This window comes from Narcine bancroftii, chromosome 8 (assembly GCF_036971445.1).
Source record: "Narcine bancroftii isolate sNarBan1 chromosome 8, sNarBan1.hap1, whole genome shotgun sequence".
In the NCBI taxonomy this organism is placed as follows: Eukaryota; Metazoa; Chordata; class Chondrichthyes; order Torpediniformes; family Narcinidae; genus Narcine; species Narcine bancroftii.
The window spans coordinates 62356442-62375990 of NC_091476.1; positions in this window are offsets into that span (position 1 = coordinate 62356442).

The window sequence follows — 19549 nt, forward strand, 5'->3', positions numbered from 1 at the left end:
CATTTCCCAACAGTTCCCATCTCCCTCTGTTCCACTGCACTCCTTAGTACTAGTCCATTCCCAGATCCACCCCTTCACCGCGCTCCTCAGTGACCGATTGTTCCCAAATCCTTCTGTTCTACAGCTCCGCCCAATTTCCGACCATTCCATGATCTCTCTGTTCTACTACTCTCCACAGTGCCCGATCATTCCCAGATCCTTCCATTGTACCATTCCACCCAATGCCCGACCTTTCCCAGATCCTTCTATTCTACCATTCCACCCAGTACCCGACCTTTCCCAGATCCCTCTCTTCTATTGCACGTCTCAGTACGCGACAATTCCCAGAACCCTCTGTTCTACTGTACTTCCCAGTGTCCGCCCATTCCCTGAAAGTTCTGTTCTACCTCTCTTCTTAATAGCCGATCGTACCCAGATCCCTCTCCCCTACTGCACACGCCAGTCCCCGACCACTCCCAGATCCCTGTTCTACCACTCTCCTTAGTACACGAACATTCACAGATCCCTCTGTTAAACCTTTCCCCAAAGCCAGACCATTCCCATATCCCCCTATTCTACCACTCTCCACAGTGCCATCCCCAGATCCATCTGCTTGACTACACTTGCCAGTGCCCGATCACTTCCAGATCCCTCTGATCTACCGCTCATCTCAGTGATCAGCCTTTCGCAGATCCCTCTGTTCTATCGCTCTCCCCAGTACCATTCCCAGATCACTCTGTTCCACTGCTGCCCTCATTTCCCGACCGTTCCCACATCCCTCTGTTCTACCGCTCTCCTTATTGTCCGATCATTCCCAGATCCTTCCATTCGACAATTCAACCCGAAGCTCGACCTTTCCCAGATCCTTCTGTTCTACCATTCCACCCAGTGCCCGACCTTTTCCATTTCCCTCAATTCTAACGCAGTCCTCAGTGCCCGACCATTCCCAGAGCCTTCTGTTCTATCACTCCCCCCAATATCCGACTGTTCCTAGATCCCTCTTTTCTATCGTAATCCTCGTTGCCCGACCATTCCCAAATCCCTCTATTCGAACTCTCTTCTCAGTGCCCAACCATTTCAACTTCCCTCTGTTCTGACATTCCACCCATACCTCAAACATTCCCAGATACCTCTGTCCTACCGATCCTCCCAGTGCCCGACTTTTTCCAGATCGCTCTGTTCTACCACTTTCCACAGAGAGCGACGTTTCCGAGATGCTTCTGTTCTACCATTCCACCCAGTGCCCGACCTTTCCCAGATCCCTCTCTTCTATTGCACTCCTCAGTATGCGAAAATTCCCAGATCCCACTGTTCTACCTCTCTCTTCAGTGCCCCACCATTCCCAGATCCCTCTCTTCTAAAGCTTTCCTCCGTACTGGACCATTCCTTGATCCCTCATTTCTCAAGCTCTCCTCAGTGCCTGATCATTCCTAAATCCCTCCGCTGTTCCGCTCCAGCCAGTGCCCGATCATTCCCAGATCCTTCCATTCTACCATTCTACCCAGTGCCCGACTTTTCCCAGGTCCTTCTATTCTACAATTCGACCCAGTGCACGACCTTTCCCAGATCCCACTGTTAAACCTTCCCCCAAAGCCAGACCATTCCCAGATCCCCCTATTCTACCACACTCCACAGTGCCATCCCCAGATCCATCTGCTTTACTACACTTGCCAGTGCCCGATCACTTCCAGATCCCTCTGATCATCCGCTCATCTCAGTGATCAGCCCTTCGCAGATCCCTCTGTTCTATCGCTCTCCCCAGTACCTGACCATTCCCAGATTACTCTGTTCCACTGCTGCTCTCATTTCCCGACCGTTCCCACATCCCTCTGTTCCTCAGCTCTCCTCAGTGCCCTACCGTTCGCCTCAGTGCCATAATTGTCCGAGATCCGTCTGTTCTACCGTTCCACCAGTGCCCAACCATTCCCAGATCCCTCTGTTCTATCACTCTCATCTGTAGCGACTATTGCTAGATCCCAGATGCCGGATCATTACCAGATCCCTCCAATCTACTTTTCCTCCAATGTTCCATGGCACTCCTTAGTACTAGTCCATTCCCTGATCCACCCCTTCACGCGCTCCTCTGTGACCGATTGTTCCCAGATCCCTCTCTTCTACCGCTCCATTCAGTTTCCGACCATTCCATGATCTCTCTGTTCTACCACTCTCCTCAGTGTCCGATCATTCCCAGATCCTTCCATTCTACAATTCAACCCGATGCTCGACCTTCCCAGATCCTTCTGTTCTAACATTCCACCCAGTGCCCGACATTTTCCATTTCCCTCAATTCTAACGCACTCCTCAGTGCCCGACCATTCCCAGAGCCTTCTGTTCTATCGCTCCCCCAGTACCCGACTGTTCCTAGATCCCTCTTTTCTATCGCACTCCTCGTTGCCCGACCATTCCCAAATCCCACTATTCGAACTCTCTTCTCAGTGCCCAACCATTTCAACATCCCTCTGTTCTAACATTCCACCCAGACCTCGACTATTCCCAGATCCCTCCGTCCTACTGATCCTCCCAGTGCCCGACTTTTTCCTGATCGCTCTGTTCTACCATTCGACCCAGTGCACGACCTTTCCCAGATCCCTCTCTTCCATTGCACGCCTCAGTACGCGACAATTGCCAGAAACCTATGTTCTACCGTTCTTCCCATTGTGCGACCATTCCCAGAAACTTCTGTTTTACCTCTCTTCTAAATACCCGATCGTACACAGATCCCTCTCCCCTACTGCACTCGCCAGTGCCTGACCACTCCCAGATCCCTGTTCTACCACTCTCCTCAGTTCATGAACGTTCCCAGATCCCTCTGTTAAACCTTCCCCCAAAGCCCGACCATTCCCAGATCCCCCCACACTACCGCACTCCACAGTGCCATCCCCAGATCCATCTGCTTTACTACACTTGCCAGTGCCCGATCACTCCCAGATCCCTCTGTTTTACCGCTCATCTCACTGATCAGGCTTTCGCAGATCCCTCTATTCTATCGCTCTCCCCAGTACACGACCATTCCCAGAACACTCTGTTCTGCTGCTGCCCTCATTTCCCGACCGTTCCCACATCCCTCTGTTCCTCAGCTCTCCTCAATCCCCTGCCGTTCGCCTCAGTGGCATAATTGTCCCAGATCCGTCTATTCTACCGTTCCACCAGTGCCCAACCTTTCCCAGATCCCTCTGTTCTATCACTTGCATCCGTACCGACTATTCCCAGATCCCTCCGTTAAACCATACCCCTAATGCCCGATCATTCCCAGATCCCTCCGATCCACTTTTCCCCCAATGCATGTCTATTCCCAGATACCTCCATTCTACTGGTTCTCCAGTGCCTGACCGTTCCAAAATTCCTTTGTTCTACCGCTCCAATCATTTCCCAACAGTTCCCACATCCCTCTGTTCCACTGCACTCCTTAGTACCCGTCCATTCCAAGATCCACCCCTTCACCGCGCTCCTCAGTGACCGATTGTTCCCAGATCCCTCTGTTCTACAGCTCCATTCAGTTTCTGACCATTCCATGATCTCTCTGTTCTACCGCTCACCTCAGTGTCCGATCATTCCCAGATCCTTCCATTCTACAATTCAACCCAATGCTCGACCTTTCCCAGATCCTACTGTTCTACCATTCCACCCAGTGCCAGACCTTTCCCGTTTCCCTCAATTCTAACGCACTCCTCAGTGCCCGACCATTCCCAAAGTCTTCTGTTCTATCGCTCTCCTCAGTACCCTACTGTTCCTAGATCCCTCTTTTCTATCGCACTCCTTGTTGCCCGACCATTCCCAAATTCCTCTATTCGAACTCTCTTCTCAGTGCCCAACCATTTCAACATCCCTATGTTCTGACATTCCACGAGGACCTCGACCACTCCCAGATCCCTCCGTTCTACCGATCTTTCCAGTGCCCGACTTTTTCCAGATTGCTCTGTTCTACTGCTTTCCACAGTGCCCAACGTTTCGGAGATCCTTCTGTTCTACCATTCCAATCTGTGCCCGACCATTCCCAGATCCCTCTGTTCTAGCCCTCTCCTCAGTGGCCCACCATTCCCAGTTTCCTCTCTTCTAAAGCTTTCCTCCATACCGGACCATTCCTTTATCCATCATTTCTCAAGTTTTCCTCTGTGCCCGATCATTCCCAAATCCCTTTGTTGTACCGTTCCAGCCAGAGCCCAATCATTCCCAGAACCTTCCATTCTACCATTCCACTCAGCTCTCGACCTTTCCCAGATCGTCCTGTTCTACAATTCCACCCACTGCCCGACCTTTCCCAGATCCCTCAATTCTAACGCACTCCACAGTGCCCGACCATTCCCAGATCCCGCTGTTCTATCGCTCTCCCCAGTACCCGACTGTACCTAGATCCCTCTTTTCTATCGCACTCCTCGTTACCCGAACATTCCCAAAGTTCTCTATTCGACCTCTCTTCTCAGTGCCCAACCATTTCAACATCCCTCTGTTCTGACATTCCACCCAGACCTCAACCAATCCCAGATCCCTCTGTCATACCAATCCTCCCAGTGCTCGAATTTTTCCAGATCTCTGTGTTCTATCGGTTTCCACAGTGCCCGACGATTACAAGATCCTTCTGTTCTACCATTCCACCCAGAGCACGACCTTTCCCAGGTCCTTCAATTCTACAATTCGACCCAGTGCACGACCTTTCCCAGATCCCTCTGTTAAACCTTCCCCCAAAGCCAGACCATTCCCAGATCCCCCTATTGTACCACACTCCACAGTGCCATCCCCAGATCCATCTGCTTTACTACACTTGCCAGTGCCCGATCACTTCCAGATCCCTCTGATCATCCGCTCATCTCAGTGATCAGCACTTCGCAGATCCCTCTGTTCTATCGCTCTCCCCAGTACCTGACCATTCCCAGATCACTCTGTTCCACTGCTGCTCTCATTTCCCGACCGTTCCCACATCCCTCTGTTCCTCAGCTCTCCTCAGTGCCCTAACGTTCGCCTCAGTGCCATAATTGTCCGAGATCCGTCTGTTCTACCGTTCCACCAGTGCCCATCCTTTCCCAGATCCCTCTGTTCTAACACTCTCCTCAGTACCGACCATTCCCAGAACCCTCCGTTCAACCATTCCCTTAATGCCCGATCATTCCAAGATCCCACCGATCTACTGTTCCACCAATGCCTGACTATTCCTAGATCCCTCTATTCTAACGGTCCATCAGGGCACAACCGTTTCGGAATTCATCTGCTCTACCACCCTCCCCAGTGCCCGACCATTCCCATATTCCTTTGTACGACCACTCCAATAATTTCCCAACGGTTCCCATCTCCCTCTGTTCCACTGCACTCCTTAGTACTAGTCAATTCCCAGATCCACTCCTTCACCGCTCTCCTCAGTGACCGATTGTTCCCAGATCCTTCTGTTCTACAGCTCCACCCAGTTTCCGACCATTCCATGATCTCTCTGTTCTTCTGCTCTCTTCAGTGCCCGATCTTTCCCAGATCCTTCCATTCTACCATTCCACCCAGTGTCCGACCTTTCCCAGATCCTTCTATTCTACCTTTCCACCCAGTGCCCGACCTTTCCCAGATCCCTCTCTTCTATTGCACGCCTCAGTACTCGACAATTCCCAGAACCCTCCGTTGTACCATATTTCCCAGTGTCCGACCATTCCCAGAAAGTTCTGTTCTACCTCTCTTCTTAATACCCGATCGTACACAGATCCGTCTCCCCTACTGCACACGCCAGTGCCCGACGACTCCCAGATCCCTGTTCTACCACTCTCCTGAGTACGCGAACATTCCCAGATCCCTCTGTTAAACCCTCCCCCAAAGCCAGACCATTCCCAGATCCCCCTATTCCACCACACTCCAGAGGGCCATCCCCAGATCCATCTGCTTTACTACACTTGCCTGTGCCCGATCACTTCCAGATCACTCTGATCATCCGCTCATCTCAGTGATCAGCCTTTCCCAGATCCCTATATTCTATCGCTCTCCCCAGTACCTGACCATTCCCAGATCACTCTGTTCCACTGCTGCTCTCATTTCCCGACCGTTCCCACATCCCTCTGTTCCTCAGCTCTCCTCAGTGCCCTACCGTTCGCCTCAGTGCCATAATTGTCCCAGATCCTTCTGTTCTACCGTTCCACCAGTGCCCAACCTTTACCAGATCCCTCTGTTCTATCACTCTCATCCGTACCGACTATTCCCAGATCCCAGATGCCCGATCATTCCCAGATCCCTCTGATCTACTTTTCCCCCAATGTTCCACTGCACTCCTTAGTACTACTCCAATCCCAGATCCACCCCTTCACGCGCTCCTCAGTGACCGATTGTTCCCAGATCCCTCTCTTCTACCTCTCCATTCAGTTTCCGACCATTCCATGTTCTCTCTGTTCTACCACTCTCCTCAGTGTCCGATCATTCCCAGATTCTTCAATTCTACAATTCAACGCAATGCTCGACCTTTCCCAGATCCTTCTGTCCTATCATTCCACCCAGTGCCCGACCTTTTCAATTTCCCTCAATTCTAACGCACTCCTCAGTGCCTGAACATTCTCAGACCCTTCTGTTCTATCGCTCCCCCCAGTACCCGACTGTTCCTAGATCCCGCTTTTCTGTCGCACTCCTCATTGCCCGACCATTCCCAAATCCCTCTGTTCGAACTCTCTTCTCAGTGCCCAACCATTTCTACATCCCTATGTTCTGCCATTCCACCCAGACCTCAACCATTCCCAGATCCCTCCGTCCTACCGATCCTCCCAGTGCCCGACCTTACCCAGATCCCTCTCTTCTATTGCACACCTCAGTACGCGACAATTCCCAGATCCCTCTGTTCTACCGTTCTCCCCAGTGCCCGACCATTCCCAGAGCCTTCTGTTCTACAGCTCTTCTTAATACCAGATCGTACCTAGATCTCTCTCCCCTACTGCACTCGCCAGTGCCCGACCACTCCCAGATGCCTGTTCTACCACTCTCCTCAGTTCGCGAACGTTCCCAGATCCCTCTGTTAAACCTTCCCCCAAATCCTGATAATTCCCACATCCCCCTACTCTACCGCTCTCCACAGTGCCATCCCCATATCCATCTACTTTATTTCACTCGCCAGTGCCCGATCACTCCCAGATCACTCTGTTGTACCGCTCACCTCAGTGACCAGCCGTTCCTGGATCACTCTGTTCTCCAGCTGCCCTCATTCCCCAAACCTTCCCACATCCCTCTGTTCCTCATCTCTCCTCAGTGCCCTACCAATCGCCTCAGTGCCGTAATATTCCCAGATCCATCCGTTCTACCGTTTCACCAGTGCCCGACCACTCCCAGATCCCTGTTCTACCACTCTCCTCAGTACGCAGACGTTCCCAGATCCCTCTGTTAAACCTTCCCCAAAAGCCCGACCATTCCCAGATCCCTCTATTCTACCGCTCTCCCCAGTGCCATCCCCAGATCCATCTGCTTTACTACACTTGCCAGTGCCCGATCACTCCCAGATCCTTCTGTTCTTCCGCTCATATCAGTGATCAGCCTTTCGCAGATCCCTCTGTTCTATCGCACTCCCCAGTACCTGACCATTCCCAGATCACTCTGTTCCACTGCTGCTCTCATTTCCCGACCGTTCCCACATCCCTCTGTTCCTCAGCTCTCATCAGTGACCTACCGTTCGCCTCAGTGCCATAAATGTCCCAGATCTGTCTGTTCTACCATTCCACGAGTGCCCAACCCTTCCCAGATCCCTCTATTCTATCACTCTCATCCGTAACGACTATTCCCAAATCCCTCCGTTCAACCATTCCCCTAATGCCCGATCATTCCCAGATCCCTCCGATCTACTTTTCCCCCAATGCATGTCTAATCCCAGATCCCTCCATTCCACTGTTTCCCCAGTGCCCGACCGTTCCCAAATTCCTTTGTTCTTCCACTCCAATCATTTCAAAACAGTTCCCACATCCCTCTGTTCCACTGCACTCCTTAGTACCCGTCCATTCCAAGATCCACCCCTTCACCGCGCTCCTCAGTGACCGATTGTTCCCAGATCCTTCTGTTCTACCGCTCCATTCAGTTTCCGACCATTCCATGATCTCTCTGTTCTACCGCTCTCCTCAGTACAGACCGATCCCAGATCGCTCCGTTCAACCATTCCCTTAATGCCCGATCATTCCCAGATCACTCCAATCTACTGTTCCCCCAATGCCTGACTATTCCTAGATCCCTCTATTCTACCGGTCCCTCAGGGCACGACCGTTTCGAAATTCCTCTGCTCTATCGCCCTCCCCAGTGCCCGACCATTTCCAAATTCCTTTGTTCTTCCGCTCCAATCTTTTCAAACCGTTCCTACATCCATCTCTTCCACTGCACTACTTACTACCCATCCATTCCCAGATCCACACCTTCGCCGCGCTCCTCAGTGACCTATTGTTCCCAGATCCTTCTGTTCTACAACTCCACCCAGTTTCCGACCATTCCATGATCTCTCTGTTCTTCTGCTCTCTTCAGTGCCCGATCATTCCCAGATCCTTCCATTCTACCATTCCACCCAGTGCCCGACCTTTCCCAGATCCTTCTATTCTACCTTTCCACCCAGTGCCCGACCTTTCCCAGATCCCTCTCTTCTATTGCACGCCTCAGTACTCGACAATTCCCAGAACGCTCCATTCTACCGTACTTCCCAGTGTCCGACCATTCCCAGAAAGTTCTGTTCTACCTCTCTTCTTAATACCCGATCGTACCCAGATCCCTCTCCCCTACTGCACACGCCAGTGCCCGTCCACTCCCAGATCCCTGTTCTACCACTCTCCTCAGTACGCAAACATTCCCAGATCCCTCTGTTAAACCTGCCCCCAAATCCCGTACATTCCCAGATCCCCCTATTCTACTGCTCTCCACAGTACCATGCCCAGATCCACCTGCTTTACTTCACTCGCCAGTGCCCGATCACTCCCAGATCCCTCTGTTCTACCGCTCACCTCAGAGACCAGCCATTCCCAGATCACTCTGTCCTAACGCTGCCCTCATTTCCCAACCCTGCCCACATCCCTCTGTTCCTCAACTTTACGCAGTGCCCTACCGTTCGCCTCAGTGCCGTAATATTCCCATATCCGTCCGTTCTACCGTTCCACCAGTGCACAACCTTTCCCAGATCCCTCTGTTCTACCACTCTCCTCAGTACCGACCATTCCCAGATCCCTCCGTTCAACCATTCCCTTGATGCCCGATCATTCCCAGATCCCTCCGATCTACTGTTCCACCAATTCCTGACTATTCCTAGATCCCTCTATTCTAACGGTCCATCAGGGCACAACCGTTTCAGAATTCCTCTGCTCTACCACCCTCCCCAGTGCCCGACCATTCCCATATTCCTTTGTACGACCACTCCAATCATTTCCCAATAGTTCCCATCTCCCTCTGTTCCATTGCACTCCTTAGTACTAGTCCATTCCCAGATCCACTCCTTCACCGCGCTCCTCAGTGACCGATTGTTCCCAGATCCTTCTGTTCTACAGCTCCACCCAGTTTCCGACCATTCCATGATCTCTCTGTTCTACCGCTCTCTTCAGTGCCCGATCTTTCCCAGATCCTTCCATTCTACCATTCCACCCAGTGCCCGACCTTTCGAAAATCCTTCTATTCTACCATTCCACCCAGTGCCCGACTTTTCCCAGATCCCTCTCTCCTATTGCACGCCTCAGAACGCAACAATTCGCAGAACCCTCTGTTCTACCATTCTTCCCAGTTTCTGACCATTCACAGAAAATTTTGATCTACCTCTCTTCTTAATACCCGATCGTACCCAGATCCCTCTCCCGTACTGCACTCGCCAGTGCCCGAGCACTCCCAGATCCCTGTTCTACCACTCTCCTCAGTACGCAAACGTTCCCAGATCCCTCTGTTAAACCTTCCTCAAAAGCCCGACCATGCCCCGATCCCTCTATTCTTCCGCTCTCCACAGTGCCATCCCCAGATCCATCTGCTTTACTACACTTGCCAGTGCCCAATCACTCCCAAATCCCTCTGTTCTCCCGCTCATCTCAGTGATCATCCCTCTGTGCTATCGCTCTCCCTAGTACCTGACCATTCCCAGATAACTCTGTTCTACCGCTGCCCTCATTTCCCGACCGTTCCCACATCCCTCTGTTCCTCAGCTCTCCTCAGTGCCCTACCGTTCACCTCAGTGCCATAAATGTCCCAGATCCGTCTGTTCTACCATTCCACGAGTGCCCAACCCTCCCCAGATCCCTCTATTCTATCACTCTCATCCATAACGACTATTCCCAGATCCCTCCGTTCAACCATTCCCCTAATGCCCGAACATTCCCAGATCCCTCCGATCTACTTTTCCCCCAATGCATGTCTATTCCCAGATCCCCCAATTCCACTGGTTCCCCAGTGCCCGACCGCTCCCAAATTCCTTTGTTCTTCCGCTCCAATCATTTCAAAACAGTTCCCACATCCCCTTGTTCCACTGCACTCCTTAGTACCCGTTCCTTCCAAGATCCACCCCTTCACCGCGCTCCTCAGTGACCGATTGTTCCCAGATCCATCTATTCTACCTTTCCACCCAGTGCCCGACCTTTCACAGATCCCTCTCCTATTGCACGCCTCAGTACTCGACAATTCCCAGAACCCTCTGTTCTACCATACTTCCCAGTGTCGGACCATTCCCAGAAAGTTCTGTTCTACCTCTCTTCTTAATACCCGATCGTTCCCAGATCCCTCTCCCCTACTGCACACGCCAGTGCCCGACCACTCACAGATCCCTGTTTTACCACTCTACTCAGTACGCGAATGTTCCCAGATCACTCTGTTAAATCTTCCCCCAAAGCCAGACCATTCCCAGATCCCCCTATTCTACCACACTCCACAGTGCCATCCCCAGATCCATCTGCTTTACTACACATGCCAGTGCCCGATCACTTCCAAATCCATCTGATCATCGGCTCATCTCAGTCATCAGCCTTTCGCAGATCCCTCTGTTCTATCGCTCTCCCCAGTACCTGACCATTCCCAGATCACTCTGTTCCACTGCTGCTCTCATTTCCCGACCGTTCCCACATCCCTCTGTTCCTCAGCTCTCCTCAGTGCCCTACCGTTCGCCTCAGTGCCATAATTGTCCGAGATCCGTCTGTTCTACCGTTCCACCAGTGCCAAACCTTTCCCAGATCCCTCTGTTCTACCACTCTCCTCAGTACCGACCATTCCCAGATCCGTCCGTTCAACCATTCCCTTAATGCCCGATCATTCCCAGATCCCTCCGATCTACTGTTCCACCAATGCCTGACTATTCCTAGATCCCTCTATTCTAACGGTCCATCAGGGCACAACCGTTTCGGAATTCCTCTCCTCTACCACCCTCCGCAGTGCCCGACTGTTCCCATATTCCTTTGTACGATCACTCCAATCATTTCCCAACAGTTCCCATCTTCCTCTGTTCCACTGCACTCATTAGTACTAGTCCATTCCCAGATCCAATCCTTCACCGCGGTCCTCAGTGACCGATTGTTCCCAGATCCTTCTGTTCTACCGCTCCATTCAGTTTCCGACCATTCCATTATCTCTCTGTTCTACCGATCTCCTCAGCACCGACCGATCCCAGATCCCTCCGTGCAACCATTCCCTTAATGCCCGATCATTCCCTGGTCCCTCCAATCTACTGTTCCCCCAATGCCTGACTATTCCTAGGTCCCTCTATTCTACCGGTCCCTCAGGGCACGATCGCTTCGAAATTCCTCTGCTCTACCGCCCTCCCCAGTGCCCGACCGTTCCCAAATTCCTTTGTTCTTCCGCTCCAATCTTTTCAAAACCGTTCCTACATCCCTCTCTTCCACTGCACTACTTACGACCCATCCATTCCCAGATCCACCCCTTCACCGCGCTCCTCAGTGACCGATTGTTCCCAGATCCTTCTGCTCTACAGCTCCACCCAGTTTACGACCTTTCCATGATCTCTCTGTTCTACCTCTCTCCTCAGTGCCCAATCATTCCCAGATCCTTCCATTCTACCATTCCACCCAGTGCCGACCTTTCCCAGATCCTTCTATTCTACCTTTCCACCCAGTGCCCGACCTTTCCCAGATCCCTCTCTTCTATTGCATGCCTCAGTACTCGACAATTCCCAGAACCCTCCATCCTACCGTATTTCCCAGTGTCCGACCATTCCCAGAAAGTTCTGTTCTACCTCTCTTCTTAATACCCGATCGTACCCAGATCCCTGTCCCCTACTGCACACGCCAGTGCCCGACCACTCCCAGATCCCTGTTCTACCACTCTCCTCAGTACGCAAACATTCCCAGAGACCTCTGTTAAACCTGCCCCCAAATCCCGAACATACCCAGATCCCCCTATTCTACCGCTCTCCACAGAACCATCCCCAGATCCACCTGCTTTACTTCACTCGCCAGTGCCCGATCACTCTCAAATCCCTCTGTTCTACCGCTCACCTCAGATACCAGCCATTCCCAGATCACTCTGTCCTAACGCTGGCCTCATTTCCCAACCCTGCCCACATCCCTCTGTTCCTCAGCTCTCCGCAGTGTCCTACCGTTCGCCTCAGTGCCGTAATATTCCCAGATCCGTCCGTTCTACCGTTCCCCCAGTGCCCAACCTTTCCCAGATCCCTGTGTTCTACCACTCTCGTCAGTAACGACCATTCCCATATCCCTCCGTTCAACCATTCCCTTAATGCCCGATCATTCCCAGATCCCTCCGATCTACTGTTCCACCAATGCCTGACTATTCCTAGATCCCGCTATTCTAACGGTCCATCAGGGCACAACCGTTTCGGAATTCCTCTCCTCTACCACCCTCCGCAGTGCCCGACCGTTCCCATATTCCTTTGTACGACCACTCCAATCATTTCCCAACAGTTCCCATCTCCCTCTGTTCCACTGCACTGCTTAATACTAGTCCATTCCCAGATCCACTCCTTCACCGCGCTCCTCAGTGACCGATTGCTCCCAGATCATTCTGTTCGACAGCTAAACCCAGTTTCCGACCATTCCATGATCTCTCTTTTCTACCGCATTCTTCAGTGCCCGATCTTTCCCAGATCCTTCCATTCTACCATTCCACCCAGTGCCGAACCTTTCGAAAATCCTTCTATTCTTCCATTCCACCCAGTGCCCGACCTTTCCCAGATCCCTCTCTTCTATTGCACGCCTCAGTACGCAACAATTCCCAGAACCCTCTGTTCTACCCTTCTTCCCAGTTTCTGACCATTCCCAGAAAATTTTGATCTACCTCTCTTCTTAATACCCGATCGTACCCAGATCCCTCTCCCGTACTGCACTCGCCAGTGCCCGAGCACTCCCAGATCCCTGTTCTTCCACTCTCCTCAGCACGCAAACGTTCCCAGATCCCTCTGTTAAACCTTCCTCAAAAGCCCGACCATGCCCAGATCCCTCTATTCTACCGCTCTCCACAGTGCCATCCCCATATCCATCTGCTTTACTACACTTGCCAGTGCCCGATCACTCCCAAATCCCTCTGTTCTCCCGCTCATCTCAGTGATCATCCCTCTGTGCTATCGCTCTCCCCAGTACCTGACCATTCCCAGATAACTCTGTTCCATCGCTGCCCTCATTTCCCGGCCGTTCCCACATCCCTCTGTTCCTCAGCTCTCCTCAGTGCCCTACCGTTCGCCTCAGTGCCATAAATGTCCCAGATCCGTCTGTTCTACCATTCCACGAGTGCCCAACCCTCCCCAGATCCCTCTATTCTATCACTCTCATCCATAACGACTATTCCCAGATCCCTCCATTCAACCATTCCCCTAATGCCCGATCATTCCCAGATCCCTCCGATCTACTTTTCCCCCAATGCATGTCTATTCCCAGATCCCTCCATTCCACTGGTTCCCCAGTGCCCGACAGTTCCCAAATTCCTTTGTTCTTCCGCTCCAATCATTTCAAAACAGTTCCCACATCCCTCTGTTCCACTGCACTCCTTAGTACCCGTCCATTCCAAGATCCACCCCTTCACCGCGCTCCTCAGTGATTGATTGTTCCCAGATCCTTCTGTTCTACCGCTCCATTCAGTTTCTGACCATTCCATTATCTCTCTGTTCTACCGATCTCCTCAGCACTGACCGATCCCAGATCCCTCCGTGCAACCATTCCCTTAATGCCCGATCATTCCCAGGTCCCTCCAATCTACTGTTCCCCCAATGCCTGAATATTACTAGATCCCTCTATTCTACCGGTCCCTCAGGGCACGACCGTTTCGAAATTCCTCAGCTCTACCGCCCTGCCCAGTGCCCGACCGTTCCCAAATTCCTTTGTTCTTCCGCTCCAATCTTTTCAAAACCGTTCCTACATCCATCTCTTCCACTGCACTACTTACTACCCATCCATTCCCAGATCCACCTCTTCACCGCACTCCTCAGTGACCGATTGTTCCCAGATCCTTCTGTTCTACAACTCCACCCAGTTTCCGACCATTCCATGATCTCTCTGTTCTACCACTCTCCTCAGTGCCCGATCATTCCCAGATCCTTCCATTCTACCATTCCACCCAGTGTCCGACCTTTTCCAGATCCTTCTATTCTACCTTTCCACCCAGTGCCCGACCTTTCCCAGATCCCTCTCTTCTATTGCACGCCTCAGTACTCGACAATTCCCAGAACCCTCCGTTGTACCATACTTCCCAGTGTCCGACCATTCCCAGAAAGTTCTGTTCTACCTCTCTTTTTAATACCCGATCGTACCCAGATCCCTCTCCCCTACTGCACACGCCAGTGCCCGACCACTCCCAGATCCCTGTTTTACCACTCTCCTCAGTACGCGAACGTTCCCAGATCCTTCTGTTAAACCTTCCCCGAAAGCCAGACCATTCCCAGATCCCCCTATTCTACCACACTCCACAGTGCCATCCCCAGATCCATCTGCTTTACTACACTTGCCAGTGCCCGATCACTTCCAGATTCCTCTGATCATCCGCTCATCTCAGTGATCAGCCTTTCGCAGATCCCTCTGTTCTATCGCTCTCCCCAGTACCTGACCATTCCCAGATCACTCTGTTCCACTGCTGCTCTCATTTCCCGACCGTTCCCACATCCCTCTGTTCCTCAGCTCTCCTCAGTGCCCTACCGTTCGCCTCAGTGCCATAATTGTCCGAGATCCGTCTGTTCTACCGTTCCACCAGTGCGAAACCTTTCCCAGATCCCTCTGTTCTACCACTCTCCTCAGTACAGACCATTCCCAGATCCCTCCGTTCAACCATTCCCTTAATGCCCGATCATTCCCAGATCCCTCCGATCTACTGTTCCACCATTGCCTGACTATTCCTAGATCCCTCTATTCTAACGGTCCATCAGGGCACAACCGTTTTGGAATTCATCTGCTCTACCGCCCTCCCCAGTGCCCGACCGTTCCCATATTCCTTTGTTCTTCCACTCCAATCTTTTCAAAACTGTTCCTACATCCCTCTCTTCCACTGCACTACTTACTACCCATCCATATCCAGATCCACCCCTTCACCGCGCTCCTCAGTGACCGATTGTTCCCAGATCCTTCTGTTCTACAGCTCCACCCAGTTTCCGACCTTTCCATGATCTCTCTGTTCTACTTCTCACCTCAGTGCCCGATCATTCCCAGATCCTTCCATTCTACCATTCCACCCAGTGCCCGACCTTTCCCAGATCCTTCTATTCTACCTTTCCACCCAGTGCCCGACCTTTCCCAGATACCTCTCTTCTATTGCACGCCTCAGTACTCGACAATTCCCAGAACCCTCCGTTCTACAATACTTCCCAGTGTCCGACCATTCCCAGAAAGTTCTGTTCTACCTCTCTTCTTAATACCCGATCGTACCTAGATCCCTCCTCCCCTACTGCACACGCCAGTGCCCGATCACACCCAGATCCCTGTTCTACCACTCTCCTCAGTATGCGAACATTCCCAGATCCCTCTGTTAAACCTTCTCCCAAAGCCAGACCATTCCCAGATCCCCCTATTCTACCACACTCCACAGTGCCATCCCCAGATCCATCTGCTTTACTACACTTGCCAGTGCCCGATCACTTCCAGATCCCTCTGATCATCCGCTCATCTCAGTGATCAACCTTTCGCAGATCCCTCTGTTCTATCGATCTCCCCAGTACCTGACCATTTCCAGATCACTCTGTTCCACTGCTGCTCTCATTTCCCGACCGTTCCCACATCCCTGTTCCTCAGCTCTCCTCAGTGCCCTACCATTCGCCTCAGTGCCATAATTGTCCCAGATCCATCTGTTCTACCGTTCCACCAGTGCCCAACCTTACCCAGATCCCTCTGTTCTATCACTATTATCCGTACCGAGTATTCCCAGATCCCAGATGCCCGATCATTCCCGGATCCCTCTGATCTACTTTTCCCCCAATGTTCCACTGCACTCCTTAGTACTAGTCCAAACCCAGATCCACCCCTTCACGCGCTCCTCAGTGACCGAATGTTCCCAGATCCCTCTCTTCTTCCGCTCCATTCAGTTTCCGACCATTCCATGTCTCTCGGTTCTACCACTCTCCTCAGTGTCCGATCATTTCCAGATCCTTCCATTCTACAATTCGACCCAATGCTCGACCTTTCCCAGATCCTTCTGTTCTACCATTCCACCCAGTGCCCGACCTTTTCCATTTCCCTCAATTCTAACGCACTCCTCAGTGCCCAACCATTCTCAGACCCTTCTGTTCTATCGCTCCCCCAGTACCCGACTGTTCCTAGATTACGCTTTTCTGTCGCACTCCTCATTGCCCGACCATTCCCAAATCCCTCTGTTCGAACTCTCTTCTCAGTGCCCAACCATTTCAACATCCCTATGTTCTGACATTCCACCAAGACCTCAACCATTCCCAGATCCCTCCGTCCTACCGATCCTCCCAGATCCCGACTTTTTCCAGATCGCTCTGTTCTACCGCTTTCCACAGTACGCGATGTTTCCGAAATCCTTCTGTTCTACAATTCCATCCAGTGCCCGACATTTCCCAAATCCTTCTATTCTACCATTCCACCCAGTGCCCGAACTTTCCCAGATCCCTCTCTTCTATTGCACACCTCAGTACGCGACAATTACCCGATCCCTCTGTTCTACCGTTCTCCCCAGTGCCCCACCATTCCCAGAGAATTCTGTTCGACAGCTCTTCTTAATAACCGATCGTACCCAGATCCCTCTCCCCTACTGCAATCGCCAGTGCCTGACCACTCCCAGATGCCCGTTCTACCACTCTCCTCAGATCGCGAATGTTCCCAGATCCATCTGTTAAACCTTCCCCCAAATGCCGATCATTCCCACATCCCCCTATTCTACCGCTCTCCACAGTGCCATCCCCATATCCATCTGCTTTACTTCACTCGCCAGTGCCCAATCACTCCCAGATCCCTCTGTTCTACCGCTGACTTCAGTGACCAGACGGTCCCAGATCACTCTGTTCTCCCACTGACCTCATTCCCCAAACCTTCCCACATCCCTCTGTTCCTCATCTCTCCTCAGTGCCCTACCATTCGCCTCAGTGCCGTAATATTCCCAGATCCGTCCGTTCTACCATTCCACCAGTGCCCGACCACTCCCAGATCCCTGTTCTACCACTCTCCTCAGTACGCAAACGTTCCCAGATCCCTCTGTTAAACCTTCCCCAAAAGTCCGACCATTCCAAGATCCCTCTATTCTACCGCTCTCCACAGTGCCATCCCCAGATCCATCTGCTTTACTACACTTGCCAGTGCCCGATCACTTCCAGATACCTCTGATTATCCACTCATCTCAGTGATGAGCCTTTCGTAGATCCCTCTGTGCTATCGCTCTCCCCAGTACCTGACCATTGCCAGATAACTCTGTACTATCGCTGCCCTCATTTCCCGACCGTTCCCAGATTCCTCTGTTCCTCAGCTCTCCTCAGTGCCCTACCGTTCGCCTCAGTGCCATAAATGTCCCAGGTCCGTCTGTTCTACCATTCCACGAGTGCCCAACCCTTCCCAGATCCCTCTATTCTATCACTCTCATCCGTAACGACTATTCCCAGATCCCTCCGTTCAACCATTCCCCTAATGCCCGATCATTCCCAGATCCCTCCGATCTACTTTTCCCCCAATGCATGTCTATTCCCAGATCCCTCCATTCCACTGGTTCCCCAGTGCCCGACCGTTCCCAAATTCCTTTGTTCTTCCACTCCAATCATTTCAAAACAGTTCCCACATCCCTCTGTTCCGCTGCACTCCTTAGTACCCGTCCATTCCAAGATCCACCCCTTCACCGCACTCCTCAGTGACCGATTGTTCCCAGATCCTTCTGTTCTACCGCTCCATTCAGTTTCCGACCATTCCATGATCTCTCTGTTCTACCGCTCTCCTCAGTGTCCGATCATTCCCAGATCCTTCCAATCTACAATTCAACCCAATGCTCGACCTTTCCCAGATCCTACTGTTCTACCATTCCACCCAGTGCCCGACCTTTTCCATTTCCCTCAATTCTAACGCACTCCTCAGTGCCCGACCATTCCCAGACACTTTGGTTCTATCACTCCCCCCAGTACCTGACTGTTCCTAGATCCCTCTTTTCTATCGCAGTCCTCGTTGCCCGACCATTCCCAAATCCCTCTATTCGACCTCTCTTCTCAGTGCCCAACCATTTCAACTTCCCTCTGTTCTGACATTCCACCCAGACCTCAATCATTCCCAGATCCCTCTTTTCTACCGATCCTCCCAGATCCCGACTTTTTCCAGATCGCTCTCTTCTACCGCTTTCCACAGTGCGTGACGTTTCCAAAATCCTACTGTTCTACCCTTCCACCCAGTGCCCGAAATTTCCCAAATCCCTCTCTTCTATTGCACGCCACAGTACGCAACAATTCCCAGATCCCACTGTTCTACCTCTCTCTTCAGTGCCCCACCATTCCCAAATCCCTCTCTTTTAAAGCTTTCCTCCGTATCGGACCATTCCTTGATCCCTCATTTCTCAAGCTCTCCTCAGTGCCCGATCATTCCTAAATCCCTCTGGTTACGTTCCAGCCAGAGCCCGATCTTTCCCTGATCCTTCCATTCTACTATTCCACCCAGTGCCCGACCTTTCCCAAATCCTTCTATTCTACCATTCCAACCAGTGCCCGACCTTTTCCAGATCCCTCTCTTCTATTGCATGCCTCTGTACGTGACAATTCCCAGAACACTCTGTTCTACCATTCTTCCCAGTGTCTCACCATTCCCAGAAACTTCTGTTCTACCTCTCTTCTTAATACCCGATCGTACCCAGATCCCTCACTCCTACTGCACTCGCCAGTGCCCGACCACTCCCAGATCCCTGTTCTACCACTCTCCTCAGTATGCGAACGTTCCCAGATCCCTCTGTTAAACCTTCTCCCAAAGCCAGACCATTCCCAGATCCCCCTATTCTACCACACTCCACAGTGCCATCCCCAGATCCATCTGCTTTACTACACTTGCCAGTGCCCGATCACTTCCAGATCCCTCTGATCATCCGCTCATCTCAGTGATCAACCTTTCGCAGATCCCTCTGTTCTATCGATCTCCCCAGTACCTGACCATTTCCAGATCACTCTGTTCCACTGCTGCTCTCATTTCCCGACCGTTCCCACATCCCTGTTCCTCAGCTCTCCTCAGTGCCCTACCATTCGCCTCAGTGCCATAATTGTCCC